This window comes from Meleagris gallopavo, chromosome 1 (genome assembly GCF_905368555.1).
Source record: "Meleagris gallopavo chromosome 1, MGAL_WU_HG_1.1, whole genome shotgun sequence".
In the NCBI taxonomy this organism is placed as follows: Eukaryota; Metazoa; Chordata; class Aves; order Galliformes; family Phasianidae; genus Meleagris; species Meleagris gallopavo.
In genome coordinates this window covers 136695882-136711047 of record NC_139404.1, presented here as the reverse complement: position 1 = coordinate 136711047, position 15166 = coordinate 136695882, and the positions used below count along the sequence as shown (strand labels likewise).

The window sequence follows — 15166 nt, the reverse complement described above, 5'->3', positions numbered from 1 at the left end:
AAAACAGAAGAAAATTCTGTTCATTGAGTATGGGTTTTGACAGGATTACAAAAGCCAGACTCTTTCTAGGGCAACATGCAATGCATGGTAATTCTCTGAATCTGCTAGTACCTATACTTTTGTTTTCTAATCCTTTCCACTTGTTTTATTAGAATCACAATACTAGAATCAGCTGTTCCTTATGCCTTTTACTAAATCACAGCCCATGTACAATCCTAAAATGTCAGATAGCAAAGGGTGGTGGTCCTCTTTTGGGCAGTGGTACGGCTGCCGCTTAGCCAGCCAGACTCCTAGAGACAAGACAACAAGCAGCACCTGCTCCTATTGGAACATTTAGTAATAGACCCGAAAACTGATCTGCCAGTCCAATTGTTTTCAAATGGCTTTTGGTGGTGTGTGGGAGTGTTCTCAAGATCCTAAAATTCAGGAAGTTCAACACAGATGTTTTCTGTCAGTAGGCGTTGGAAACACCAATAGTAACATCTGTTCACTCTTCATATTTGTGAGAACATTTTTTTTCTGTCCAAAAACCATTCACTGTTGAAATTTCTAAATTGTGCAACTGGCCAAAATGTTAAGCTCATTAGGATCCATGAGTTTAAGAGTATGTGAAAATTAAAAGCCCTGCAGGAACTCAGTCTATCGCATGCCAATTTTTCCATTCTGTGCTCCTCTTCTGTTTAAACAAAACCGTAACTATTTTTGTGGTGGGAACAGCTATCAAAATCATTTTGATCATTCACATATAAGTTACTACTGGCTATTTCAGTTGTAGAAAGAAGCTAAATCTCTTAAAGAGGCTGCAACTGTTTTAGCTAGTTTTGTGTTAAGATACCTTCCCAACCCAGGAGTCTAGAATATGCCTCCAGCAGTCTGTACACTGGACTCGGTGCTCCCTCATGATCCATGGAATGTACAGTTTGGGACGGTCTCTGAGTTCCCAGGAAGGCCAGATAACTGGCTCTGAACCACCAGGAAGGACTGGGGGCTTTGGCCAGATGTGTGCAGCACTCTGAAGAGACATTGTTGATGCAGAACAAGTGACATCTATTTTTCTCCTAATATTTCTGGCCAGATGGGTCTCATGATTAGCGGGGTGCTGTGAAATCATCTGAATGGAGTTTGCACAACTGTTTTCTCTACATGATTTGTGAACATTAATGTAAGTATCAACATGGACAGTCTACAAATTTCAGAAACTGAGATTCTGCTGAAGCTGGCTGTTGAGACAGTTTACTTTGAACCTATAAGAACTTTAGGTCTTCCAGCGGATGTTGCTTGCTAGCATCACACTCTAACACAATCACTTTGATGGTGAGTCTGGCTTCACATCGGGCTTGTCTACAAAACAAGAAATAGTCTATGAGAGGTCCTATCATCCTTAGGTAGTAAGTGGAAATACTGAAACTGTCAACTCTTTTCTTATATATAAACACAATAAAGCTTCCTGTATTCTGCATGCAGAAGATTCTTATAATTTGACAATACTAGCAGTAGAATCAACTAGATATAGGGAAGTTAACTGATTTGGGAAAAATTATTATTGCAACCAATTACTTGGAGAAGTCTCACAAAAGGTTTTTTTGAGAGTTGTTGTTTTTTTTTTGTTTGTTTGTTTTCAAATCAGACAGAAGAGTGAAAATATTTTCCATTGAATACTGAAGGAAATAGTTTTATATCATCTTGCTGAAAATATATTCTTTTAGTGTAATGTAACTTGTAAGAGCTGTCCAGAAGATAGACAAGATAGGCATGTTAACTTGAATAGGAAGGTATAGTTCTGCAGATCCATTATGAAATCTAATTTTTCCATTACACTTGGTTTTAGGTAGCCAAGTGTGCCCACACATCTTCTCTGGATTCCAAAATCTCAACACTCATGGGAAACTTTCTGGAGAACATCATTAACAGACTGACTGTTCTACAGCTGTTCATGGAGAAAGCCTATTTATTATTTCAAACACTGATTTCAAAACCAACAGGAAATTTTTAAACCTTTCACTCTAGACAATGTGGGCTACATAGTTGTTTCACCAAAAGATCAGAATGAGAATCAGAGCAAATCATTCTTTTTGATCCGTTATTCCTTTTTATCTGCAGATACTAAGGGAGTGAGAGTACTGTTAAACTGTAATGGCAAATAATTTTTCCTTGAAGGAGATACAACTGGTTTGACAGGCTCAGGAGAAAGCTAAGGTTGTTCTCTAACAGCAAATGCATCTAACCTGGAGGAACAGATAAGCCTTCCAAAACAGGAGAAACAATAGAAGAAGCCTTTGCATTCTACAGGAATAACGGGTTGCTGAAAAATTTGTTGCAACTACTAATCTGAGTCTCATCACAGCCTTCAGTTTGAGGAGCTCATTTTCAGTACCTCAGATTCTAATGCTGGAGTACCTCCAAGCTTCGGCAAATTATCACCTTCTTGGCAAAAAATACAGTCTAGTAGTTAACTATTAGTTATCTCTAGCACTATTAGTTATCTCAAAGAAATCAGTGCTGTGTTGTCTTCATGAACTTGTGATTATTCACCTACAGAGGTACTTCCATCATTCTCATGGGAGAAACTGCCCTTATTGACAGGGAGATTTAATTTGTTGGTGATGAAAGGACAGAACGGTGTAGTCCACAGGTTAACCATGACCCTGAACCTCTGCTAGTACCCTCTCCTGCGTTACCCTGACTTCTACAAGCAAGGATGAAAGGAAGTAGGAAGTAAATTTGAAGCTATTCCTCCTTTCCTAAAAATTAACTGACTCTGAAATATCTGTGTCCTAGACTTAAACGTCCTGGATCTAGTGGGTACCTGAAATGACCTCAGCTGCCACTAGCAGCACTAATCTTCTGTGTTTTTGACAGACAGTAACAAATACACTTTGTGTTTATGTGGCTCCTGCGTACCTTTGACCTCCCTCCCTGCTTTGTCCATGATAAAATGTTTCAACTTTAATTTTCTCACTTTCTCTGCATCTTAGAGAGCTTAGCTGCTGAAAAGAACCAATGCTAGCTCTTCTATGCCTGCTAACATCTATGTATGTATGTGTATATTTTTTGTCAAGAGGCAAAGAACACCTGTTAAATAAAAGCACACAAACTCTGAGCTATATCATTAAGTGCTACAGCACTATGACAGTACAGACTGTCATAATGTGGACAGTCAAGTGACTACAGCTTAGAGATTAGTAACCCCCAATTGACCTGGATAACAATTAAGACTAACCGAATAAGCTGCTCCAGTTGACCCTGCATTATTAACAAAAGCAGAGATGCAAGTCTGTGACTATTTGCCTGTGGAAATACTAGCTGTGTGCTTGCTGCAGTCATGTCTGGGTATGTGTGAGGTCTCTTCCATCTTCACAGATTAAGAAAGCTAGACTTCTGATTCTACAATACTACAATAATCTTGGCTAAAGCCCTGGCAGACCTGTCACTCTACTTGTTATGCAGAACGTGCAACTGTGAATTACACTGCAAAAGTTTCTGCTGTTGAGTTACATCTTTCCACAGGAAGACATTAGCAAGCACTCCTGAGATAAAACTGACTTTTATTTTTCTGAACACATACTGACCATTTCATTATTTTCTGGCATGAGGAACAATTGAAATGCACTTAAAATGAGAGATTTGGATAAAAAGTCAGAGAAAGCCAGATGATGGAGATTTTCAGCCTCTCATGTATGCTTCTGAGTTTGGGCCATACTCTTCTTATTCTCCTGCCACCTCTGAACTAACAAGAAAACCACAGCAGACTTTGAAATGGAGACTATACATGAATTTGTCTTAATAAGGATGAAAGAATTTTCAGGGGATACATATGCAGTAACAAGTACTGTATTAAAGATCACTGAAAACTTATTTCTAGTTACACCTGTCAGTTAATGCAACATTAGTTCCATAGATATTAACCCAACTGCAACAAAAAAACCTTGTCTATTTCCATATTCTTCTTGGTCTTTATGATTTCGTGTAGTTCATGCTGATACCTTGAGAAGGTGGAATGAATTCTAAAAGAATACATTTTAGTAACCCTGTGGAGACGATGCAAGTCAAGAAGAATTTTAATGAAGCATCATAGAAAAAGCATTTGCCTTATTAACTATGATACACTGTGGACAGAGAAGAAAAAATCAAAACTATTTCCTTTCAGCATTCAATTAAACTACTGTATTTTTGAAAGAATATTAATTTGTTGCAATTTCCCAATTATTTTACTAATAAAGGGCTGTCTAGACATTGAGATGGATATCTTAGATTTGAAACTATAACAGAAATTTGAAGTCTTTTCCTTATTTTATGAAAAATAGTTACAAGATTTCTGTAGAAGGCCCTCCTAAACCAAACTTTCCCCAACAAATTAAGATAAAAAAAAAAGAAAGAAAAAGGTGAAATGTACTTTGAAAATACATGAGGAATGGTAAGGCAATAGATCTGACGAAAGACTAAACATAGGAAGCTGCTTTTCAGCTGTTTAACTTATAACTTCTCTCAACTCCTGTCCTAGAAAACTGATGACTTCAATTCCCAGTAGAATATCTAATCCTTGACAGTTGAAAATACTGATGATTTGAGAAAATAGCTAATTAACAACAGGACACAGCATCAAGAACACTAGTGCCTTAAAGAACTGCTGACAACACGAATAATTGAAATGAAAAAAATAAACCAGCTGAAAGTAGCTGGATCGGAATGAGAGCACCCTGGTAGAGGAATGTTGAGAAAGACATGGAGAGGAAGAGCACGCTATGTCAGTGTGGAGAAGGCAAGGACTCGCACAGCCTGGTGATGGGCACAGCCCCCTCGCTGGGTTATGACTGGCAAGCCTCCATCTCAAGGAGCATTTTTGCTATCTGCACAGTATACTCTTGTTATTATCTTCTCAGTGGGAAACAGCCACCACTCAAATTCTCTGCATTCAGCCTTGGAAAATTCTTATCATGAAGTTACAAAAACCCATCAACCCTCCACCAGGTCTGAAGCAAAGAATGTAGAAGTCACAGTTGATGCATGGGAAACATGGGTGCTTGAAGGTTCCTTGGTTCCCACAAGCTAGTATCTGTGATCCCCTCCTTCAAATACTAGTGTTATGAAGCTGTTTGGTTAGCAGTTTACTTCTAGTCTTTTCTGGTCTGTGCTATTAATAAAGAACATATATGTTTTCCTTATTTTTGTATTTATATATCGTAAAGCTATCAATCAGTACATTTTTAACAAAGGAAAATGAACAGTAAATCTTGATTCACTTCATTCCCTATGGAAGAATAAATTAGTAATAGTAAGGAATCAGAAGTTGTTTTAGGAAAAATGATCTGAACTGGGGCAAGAGATGCTCCAAGAAGCTGTGCTAAGGAACACCATTATTTCTAAAACCTTGACAGCTACATGTCAGCCATTAGGTCTATTTGGAAATGATACATCTGAGGTGGAGGGCAATTGAGAAAGAGAGGTGAAGCTACATGTAAACCCTTGGAAAGAAAATTGATAGACATAGACTTGATTCCAGAACATGACACTGTTCAAGCACACAGCTTCATCTCCCACAATGGCAATGCTGCCTTTGAACCATTTTTCAGTTTTGAAAAACAGACTTCAGATGGAGCGTTAGTAGGGTAAAAGAAGGAACATATTTGAAACAAATTAAAATATAGGTAAACATTATTATTATTATTATTATTATTATTATTATTATTATTATTATTTTTAATTCTTACTGTACTGCTTTGTTGGTTGTTGTTTTAAATTTTTTTTTTTTTAATTTTCTGCAGTGACTTATGACAGGACTGCACTGAATTAACAATACTATAATTCCTCTGCAATGAAATGAACATGAGAAGCATGCTTCTCGGAGAACAGTTCCCTCCTGTTAATGACCAGTGCTTCCTCACACTCACCACTCTGGAGTTAGAAGGAAATTCTCCTTCACCCAGTTGATGTAACCTATTCAAATGTCAGCAAAGCTTTTGATACAGTTTCTCACAGTATCCTTATGGACAAAAAGTCCACCAAATTGCTAGAAAAAAAACATAATGCAATGGGCGAAAAGAATTATAGTAGATGGGGTTACATCAGGCTGGCAGCCAGTCACAAGTACGATTCCTCAGGGTTCCATTTAGGGCCAGTTCTCTTTAATCCGTCAATGACTTGGATAAAGGGCTTGAATATATACAAAATAAGTTTCCAGATGACCCTAAAGTCAAAGAAGCTGTTGATTCCCTAAAGGGTAGAGAGACTCTGCAGAGATATCCTGACAGACTAGAGAGCTAGAGCCAACTGTGACATGGGATGCGTCTGGCCCAGCACTGCCACTGGACAAGGGAAGAGGTTGTCCCACAGTGCTCTGTGCTGAGTGGCCTCACTTTGAGCACTGAGTATGGGTTTGGGGGCCACAATGTAAGGACATAAAGCTTTTAGAGAGTGTCCAAAGATGGACTACGAAAATGGTGAAAGGTCTAGAGGGCAAGATGCATGAGAAGTGGCTGAGGTCCCTTGGTTTGCTAAGCCCAGAGCAGAGGAGCTGAGGGGAGGCCTCACGGCAGCCTACAGCTTTTTACAATGGGAGCAGAGAGGCAGCACTGAGCTCTGCTCTGTGTTGAAAGTGATAAGACTCAAGGGAATGGCATGGAGCTCTCTCAGGGGAGGGTCAGGATGGAGGCTTGGGAAAGGTTCTTCATCAGAGGGTGGTTTGGCCCTGGTACAGGTTCCCCAGGACAGTGGTCACAGCATCAAGCCAAGTTCAAGAAGTGTCTGGACAATGCTTTCAGACATAGGGTTTGGATTTTGAATGGTTCTGTGCAGAGCCAGTAATTGGACTCAGTGATCCATGTGGGTTCTTCCCAACTCAGGATACTTTACGATTCTGTGATTCACCCTTTGCAGACAGCCATGTGGGGGTTATAATCCCTATCCCATCTCAGGAGAGCTGCAGGTCTCAGACAAGCTCTTCTGCACTGAGGTGAACTTCTGTCAGTTTGGTATTTCTCAATCATTTTTATTACACCAGTCCATAAGCTTCAGCATCAGCAATAATGCTACAGCACAGAGATAAATGGGACTACTTCAAATTTATGGAGAATACTAAGAAGTTTGGAAGCATATTTCAGATGACGTTTTTTGTGCAGATTTAACAACTTCATAGTAGAAATACTGAAGATACATGCTTTCAAAATAATACAAAGTCAGGGAAATATAAAGTTAAAAGTCAAGCTATCGTTTAAATTAAGCCTTGTTAAAGCATATACTAGCTAAAATATGTTTGTATCCTCATAATTAAAAAAAAACACCCACATCAACACTAGAAATTTGACATCTACAGTGGGGTTGAGTGCACCCTCAGCAAGTTTGCTGACAACACCAAGCTGTAGGGTGCGGCTGACACACCACAGGGACAGGATGCCTTCCAGAGGGACACAGACACACTTCAGCAGTGGGTCCAGGTGAACCTCATGAGGTTCAACAAATTCAAATGCAAGGTCTTGCACCTGGGTCAAGCCAAACCCTATTACCAATACCAACTGGGGGATGAAAGGACTGAGTGCAGCACTGCTGTAAAAGACCAGGGAGTACTGATGGATGGGAAGCTGAACATGATCCAGCAATGTGCCCTCACAGCCCAGAAAGCCAACCGTATCCTGAGCTGCACCAAAAGAAGCGTGGCCAGCAGGTCAATGGAGGTGATCCTGCCCCTCTACTCTGCACTGGTGAGGCCTCACCTGAACTACTGCGTCCAGATGTGGAGTCCTCAGTACAGGAGAGACACAGACCTGTTGGAATGCGTCCAAAGGAGGGTCACAAAAATGAGCCATGAAACGGAACATCTCTCCTACGAGGACAGAGAGAGCTGGGGCTGTTCAGCCTGGAGAAGAGAAGACTGCGAGGTGACCTGATAGCTGCCTTTCAGTAACTAAAGGGAGCTACAGGAAAGAAGGGGACAAATTCTTTTACAATACCTGTGTTGATAGAACAAAGAGAAATGGTTTCAAGCTCAAAGAGAGTAGATTTAGATATAAGGAAAAAGTCTATTACAGTGAGGGTGGTGAGGTGCAGAGGATGCCCTGTCCCTGGCGACTTTCAAGGCCAGGCTGGATCAGGCTCTGGGCAACCTGATTTAGCTGTGGTGTCCCTGTTCGCTGCAGGGGAGCTGGACCAGATGGCCGAGGTCCCTTCCAACTCTGAGGATTTTATGAAACTATGATCTAAAACACATACAGTAACAAAGAAATGCACTGTCTCAAAAAATATGCCTTGGAAAAAAAAAACAAACAACAAACAACAGTTAATTCTCTGAGATTAAACAGAAAATATGCAAGCATGCATTTAGCACACTTTAAAACTGTTGGTCTGTTCTTTCTCTAAATCTAATAGAACAGTTACATACATACAACGTACATCTTCAGTGAAACGTATAACTTTCAGATTTATAAAACCAGTGATAAGTAATGAATTAGAAACCACTACTGAAAAGACAAGATTTTAGCTCTACTTTGACTGAAGCAAGAGTCCCTGGTTAGACGTGACCATCACAAGGGCACCTTGCAGGCCATTGTAAGTAGAGACAAAGAAAATCTGAGAATTTCTCCAGCAGGTCATCATAGCAAAGTTGACCATCATCAGCCTACAGTTCACGAGTACATAAGAGGCCACTGAATGAAATGAGACATGAAAAGCAGGCGTTATATGACCTTCAAGATATGGCCCAAAATATGCCTTTCTATCTCTTCAGGTTGAAAGTTTAATAGTTCATTACAGGCAGTATAGAACGTGACTATCAAAGCCTTACTCAAGGTCAAGTATCTTTGCAGCCACGCCTACTTATGTTTTTGCAAGCAACGGTTGAGGAATGTAGGAGATGCATGGGAAAATCTGCAAAGCAATCTCAAATACTTAAAACTTCCTCTTTTTAAGTGCTCCTATATATCCCTTGGGAGACTAAAATGATGCAAAATTGAATAATTCCTTGCAATACATTTGTGGTTGTGTACACTTTCAAAAATAATACTTATTGATTCCTTCCTCCCAAGATTAAATTTTGCCTTGTGGATACTCTTATGCCACTGATACATCAATAAATAGCCCTAATGTAGAGCAGTGCATCAGAGAAGGGCCATCAACATGCATTCCTGCAAGGGTTGCTGTTCTACAAGCCAGGAAGCCACTGGCTATATCTAATTGTTGTGGTAGATGGTCAAAGCCTAAAAAATGCCAAGTATGAGTTACTTCTGGCTAAATTAAGCCTCTCAGTTCCTTTTAGGGAGAGACAGGTGCTGTGCAGAATGGCTGCTCTCATCGCTGCCCTTCCTTAAGGATCATGGGAGCCCACTACAACTCGACAAAAAGAAACCAGTTACTTTTGGCACAAAGGAGATGTTCCTTTGTAGAGGCTGTCGATCTTGCCTTGCTTAAGGGAGAATATGGTGCTATCTTACACTGCCAGATCTTCCTTCACTATGGGGTAGCAACCACTATTTGCATCTCCCCAATATCATCAGCAGTACCATCTGCTTTGAGTAAAAAAGACTATCTCCATGCTACTGATCCACAATAGGCTCTATAAGCAAGAAAAAATACAGCTCAAGTGCAGTATTCAATTTTCTTTACAGAGTGGTAAAAAATTCACCTAACAGTTGGAAAGACTCATTTTAATTCCCTGCATGAAGATGAAAACATTAAAAATGGACATAAATACCATGAAAAATGTCCCAAGGCCACTATCACAAGCATGAAATATAGAACTCCTTGTTTAAGTTCTCCTACACCATTCCAGTCTACTCCCTCCTCATTATCTCCACAGAAAGACCATTCATTCATGATAAGTTAGTTTGATTAGTTCAGATACTTTTCCATGCTATTCACATGCCCCAGTCTGCCTTCTCCAAAATAGCTTACACTGCAGTCACGGCAGAATTTTTGAATCACTCTCATTAACTTGCTTCAAAATTCATCTGCCCAGTGCCTAAACCCACCAAAATAATCACAATAATAGCTGCATATGATATTGCTAGTTATATATTTGGAGCTCTAAGTGGAGAAATAAGGATTAGAACTTCTACCAGTAATTAAAGTTATTTTGGATTTGCCAATTTTAGTTGTTGCTCAGACTATCCATGACAGAAGTGCGATAATCCTGTGGGAAAGGATTGTGGCAGTGAAGTCCTATCGTGCAGTCTACTGGTTTGAATGGAAAAAATAATTGGGTTTTGTCAGCTTAATTTGATTATGGGGCAGGCAGGAAAAAAATGAATATGATCCAGCAACTGACGTACTTCTATCATCAAAATGTGTTCATTTTTGTATTGCTATATATTTTAAATATATAAAAAATTGTGGGTGAGAAAATTTACTGGCAACTGATATACTCTATTTTTATTTACATTTTATTGGTAAACAATCTTCTGACACCTTTGTAAGTAAATAGACAGTAAGACATATCTCTAGATAAATATCAATGTTGAGGCATAAATAGTCTGAGGGAGGAGGTTTCCAAAAAATCCCAAGCTGTCGTGTAATACTAACAGGAATACAGTGTGCTCTCAGCAGCACGACTCGGAGCGAAATGTTATGACCATGGATGGTAAAGCAATGAATAAGCTGCAGTTAGTCCTGTTCGTGAAGTGCTATGTTTGAAGGTTGCACATGAATGCCAAAAAACCTGCACAATTAAGTGCTGGTAGTCCAACAGATCCCGAGTGAGCCATATAAGAGCTTATCATTCTTACTGTTGTGAAAAACCAAAGTGAAACTCAAGCTAAACAACTGAATACTTGCAACATTTCTGGAATTACAAGGCTAAAGAAAGCTGAGAATACAAAAACAATTTTGCTGCACGTTGGCCATCAATTCTTAGGACAGTCCAAGGAGATTTTAGCACTGAACTTCAGTGCTAAAACCAGAGCTGTTTAGGACCATTTCACTGAATATTTTATCAGAAAACACCAATTCATCAGAAATAATTCTCTTACTGTCTTGATTTAGAAGACGGTGCTGGGGGAGAAAATGGGACAGATTTGCCAATTCCAGCATGGAAGTGGTCAAAACAAGAATTGGATTCAACCCTTGTGTGGTGAACTGCTCCAGCACTCTATTCTGATGTAAGAAGCTCAGGTTCAAGTCTACAGAACAGCTACATTGCCATGTCTTTGTTTCTTTATCTAACTGTGGTTTTCCCTCTCACTCCTTTAAAAATAAATAAATAAATAAAAAATCATAGTTTTGCCTCATTTAGAAATAAAATATCTCAAGTTTTTAAAATATTTCAGGTCAGCAAAATCAGTTCTGTTAACATTCTGCATATAATAGCAAAAGCTTTCGTGCTAGAGGACAGTATGTTTGGTTGATGCTGTCTCCCTCCTCTTACACCTGCTATGCTGTGAATGGAGTTAATGTCACCAGACTGGCTCTCCTGGCTTTATTCCAGCCTCAGATTTCCATGTGTTGGAACGAAACTTTTCAGCTGCTTCTGCAGAGCAGCTTTAATTCCCCTTTTCTCTGCAGGAGTTTTGCAAAAGAGGACTTAATAGAAATCTAATCTTTCTTATTTTTCATCTCTTTCCCAACAGAGCTGCTTCTGGGAACTGTGGCCTTGATAACTAAAGTAAATGAGATACCAGAATATGTCCCTTCTTCATTAAATGGGTTTTTATTGCCATCTAGCCTTTATCTTCACTAATCTTCATGTGAACAGAAGTACAAGTATACAGTCTGCAGGACAGAACTCTGATTTATCCTAGAACTGTAGAATATCCCAAGTTAGAAGGGACCACCAGGATGACCGAGTTCATTTCCCAAATGAGAAGTGTATTCAGCACATAGAACTGAGTGAATATCGTGCTGGAATAGGAAATTCACTGCACCGCAGCAGTGTATGCAGAAAAGGTTTCCAATGAAGGCGATACTGATGGTGTAAGTCTGCTAGAATAAATCTCTCCCCGGACCAACTTCTGGCTGTTTGCAGTTTCTCTACACTGACAAGGCATTCCTGATTCCTAGATTTCTCTGTCTTTCATGATCAGATATTCTCGATTTGTACTTATTTAGACACAGCCTGTGTCACTAATTTAACAGTAAGTATGTTGCAACAAACTGCATTGCTTTGTCATCCCTAACTCCACTGAGCTCAGTTAAATGATTCCAGTACTAAACCAGTGCAGCTGAACTGGGAACAAATTTGGGCCTAACATCTAACAGATGTGCAATGGGAAAATTTCCAGCGTCTCTCCTTTTTTTTCTTAGAAAGCAATTTATGGCAAAACCTAGTTTAGCTCAGAATCTCTCACAAGAACAAGCTTTAGGAATAACATGAGAATGAAAGAAACCACACTAATATAACAAGAGGGAATAACAGCTCAACTTAAAATACAAACTATTTCACAGGCTTATTCATATCCATATTATATAGAATCCTTCAGCTGAAAGCATTCCAAGAATGTGCCATTTACCATTAAATCAATGAAGTCAAAGAGCATGGGAATGTACTTTTAGATCCCAGAAGAATCCATCCAGATTGCACTATCAAAAACCTGCAATGTAGTGCAAGGTTGAGACCAAGCCTGATATTTTGTCCAAAAGCAGGATAATAATTTTTTTGAAAGCCCCCAAATGCATGCATTTAAATAGCATCATTTGGGACCATTTGTCTCAGGAAAGTGAAACAAAGTTGGACAACAATGCTTTCCTTAATAAACATACTCTATTTTCATTCAATGTACATATGAATGTTTATTGGAAACAAATTTTATGTGAGTTGTTCTGAAAGCAAATCCCTAAAAATAAGTAATTGAAGCTTACTCAAATACATGTCAGAAGCAGGAATTTTGCTGAGTTATTACACGCTCAGCTTTTTCATCCAATGCCTCATATAATGCTAGGACCCCAGCTTCTGAGATAAATATGATTCTTGTATAAACACATTCTTTCCAACAATATTCATCTGGCTCTTTGCGTCTAAAAGAGTACGAAGCATTACAGAGCTCTCAGCACTTCGTCCTCTCCCTCATTCAGCAAGCAAAAATAAATCTTTGCTTTTTCTGCTGGTATATAATATGCAGTGCCAGGAGCTTCAGAATCCTTCCCTTTTCTAGTAGTGTCTAGCGCACTCAAGAACTTGTTGTTAGCCACAGACGTGGAAAAATGTTAAACAAAGTTGCTACTGCATGAGCATCTCCTCCTCCATAAGCTCTTGCAATAGTTGAAGATTCAGTTGCACTTGAAGAATATTTTTGTTGAGATTAATGTGGCATCACAGCCGAGCTGCTTGCGCAGTTTTATTTAGAGTTGCGTCAGCAGCCTTGCTAAGAGATCCAGCCTGGCTATTTAAATCATGTCTCAACAAGGCGAGAAATCAGATTTTTCACAAATAATAGCCTGGAATTTTCACAGGGAAATGCACAGGTCTTGATTGCTATTGATTTTCAAATGAATTAATCCTTATACATGCAGGACAGAACCTGGCTCCTGCTTTTTTAAGTTGTGGCAAGGTACCTTGGCTGCATGTGAGGAAAAGGATCCAGCACGACTTCTCACTTCTTGGCTAGAGATACTCAATTCTTCACTGTGTATCAGGATCAGACAGGTGCACTTAACCTCCTTCTTTCCTTTCTGCCCCATGCTGGAAAGGCTCTAAGCTCATGAAGAAGGATGAAGAGAGCTTGGAGGGACACCCACACTGCAGGGCTGGCTGCAGAGGGACCTTCAGAACACTTCAGTTAAACACTACTTTAATGAACCTGCTAGTACCAGTTACATGCAGACAAGAAACAGAAATCCAGAGCAGTACAATGATTTCATAGCTAAGAAACTGCATTAACATTTTGTGAGCCTGAGTAGTTTAATTCTCAGCTTCATCACAGATTTCCTCCTTAACATCGGCAGATAACATTTCCTTTCTTCAAGCGTTTGCTTTCTCTGCTTCAATAAGCAGCATACCATACAGAGGTGAAACTGTATCTTTTGTCTATTGTTTACATTACTTTTGTGTATTAAACCTCCTTTCAGGATTAGGATCAAACTGCTGTGTGAATAATGATGGTGGTAGTACAGCTATAACTCAGCCTGTTATACCAATTTGGAACTGTTCATAAAAGAGGTCCATTTTTATTCTTGTGTTTATGTCATATTACAAAGAAAACTTCAGTAAAGTTATTCACATGACTTTTCTCATCAGTAAACTCATACTTCTTGCCAGAGCGATCTATCCAGTAAAAGCATGAGTAAGCAGCCTTGCACATGCAAGCGTGCACTCAGCGACCTCTCCATGTCATGCAGGTGTCTGTCTTTGTGCAGAGGGAAGGCAGAGCTCCTTCACATTGGCTCCTCACCCTTACTGCACGTCTGCTGAGCCCTGTTTCCTGGAGGTCCACCTCCGGGAGAGAAATGTGATATGGGCAGCTTTCTATATTTAGATCTGAGAACAACTGAGAAGTCCAACGTTGGCTGCACTGAGTGGCTTTTCTGCCTATTGCCATGCCTACAGCAGCCCTGAAAATTCATGCTTTGCATAGCAAAGGGCCATGTTTCTCTACTAACCACGAGCTGGCTTATGCTCTATTTGCAGTTATAGAGCCTATCAGTAATACCGAGACAAGAGAGAGGACAGATGAAAACCAGACCCTGATCCACCAAAGCATTCTTTTCAGCATTGCATTACTCAAACTACAATAAAGCACTTCTCATGAAATAGAAGCTACTTTTTTCTCTTTAGTACCTTATGGTGGAGTTCTCCATAAGTGTATGTTCCTGACACAGAAACCTAAAAAAAATCTTTTCCTGTTTCTTTGTTTGCATATACCTACATGTGCCAAAAGGAAGTATGTTTGGACATTATCAAGCAGCTTGCTGAGAAGCTATCTTAAATGTGAGGTTTCTTCTTTCCTACTAGCTATTATGATTCCTTATCTCAAGTATTCAAGCTATTTACTAATTAGTCTATCCTCTGTTGTTTTTTTTGTACTTTTCTTTTGTTTCACAAAGCAGTTGCTATGAAAAGAATAACTTGTGGACGTGAACATTTTGTCCATTTTTAATATAAAAGCATCCTCTTTTTTATTGCGTAGGAATGTTAATAATTATTTCTGGGAATATCACCATTGAAAGCAAATAGAATATTGTTGTGATGTTGCTTGAAAAGCTTATGAAATAAAAGGACCAAGTGAATCTTTTGTGAATAATTGCTGTCAGG

The 15166-nt window shown here is 39.3% G+C and overlaps 1 protein-coding gene and 1 pseudogene across 2 annotated transcripts in view; one reads left to right on the top strand and one right to left on the bottom strand.

Moving 5' to 3' along the window:
* Positions 1–15166, bottom strand: part of COL4A2 (collagen type IV alpha 2 chain) — a 142897-nt gene that overhangs the window by 61451 nt on the left and 66280 nt on the right. The gene's annotated exons all lie outside the window — the stretch shown is intronic.
* On the top strand, positions 6280–7918 carry LOC146545631 (uncharacterized; annotated as a pseudogene).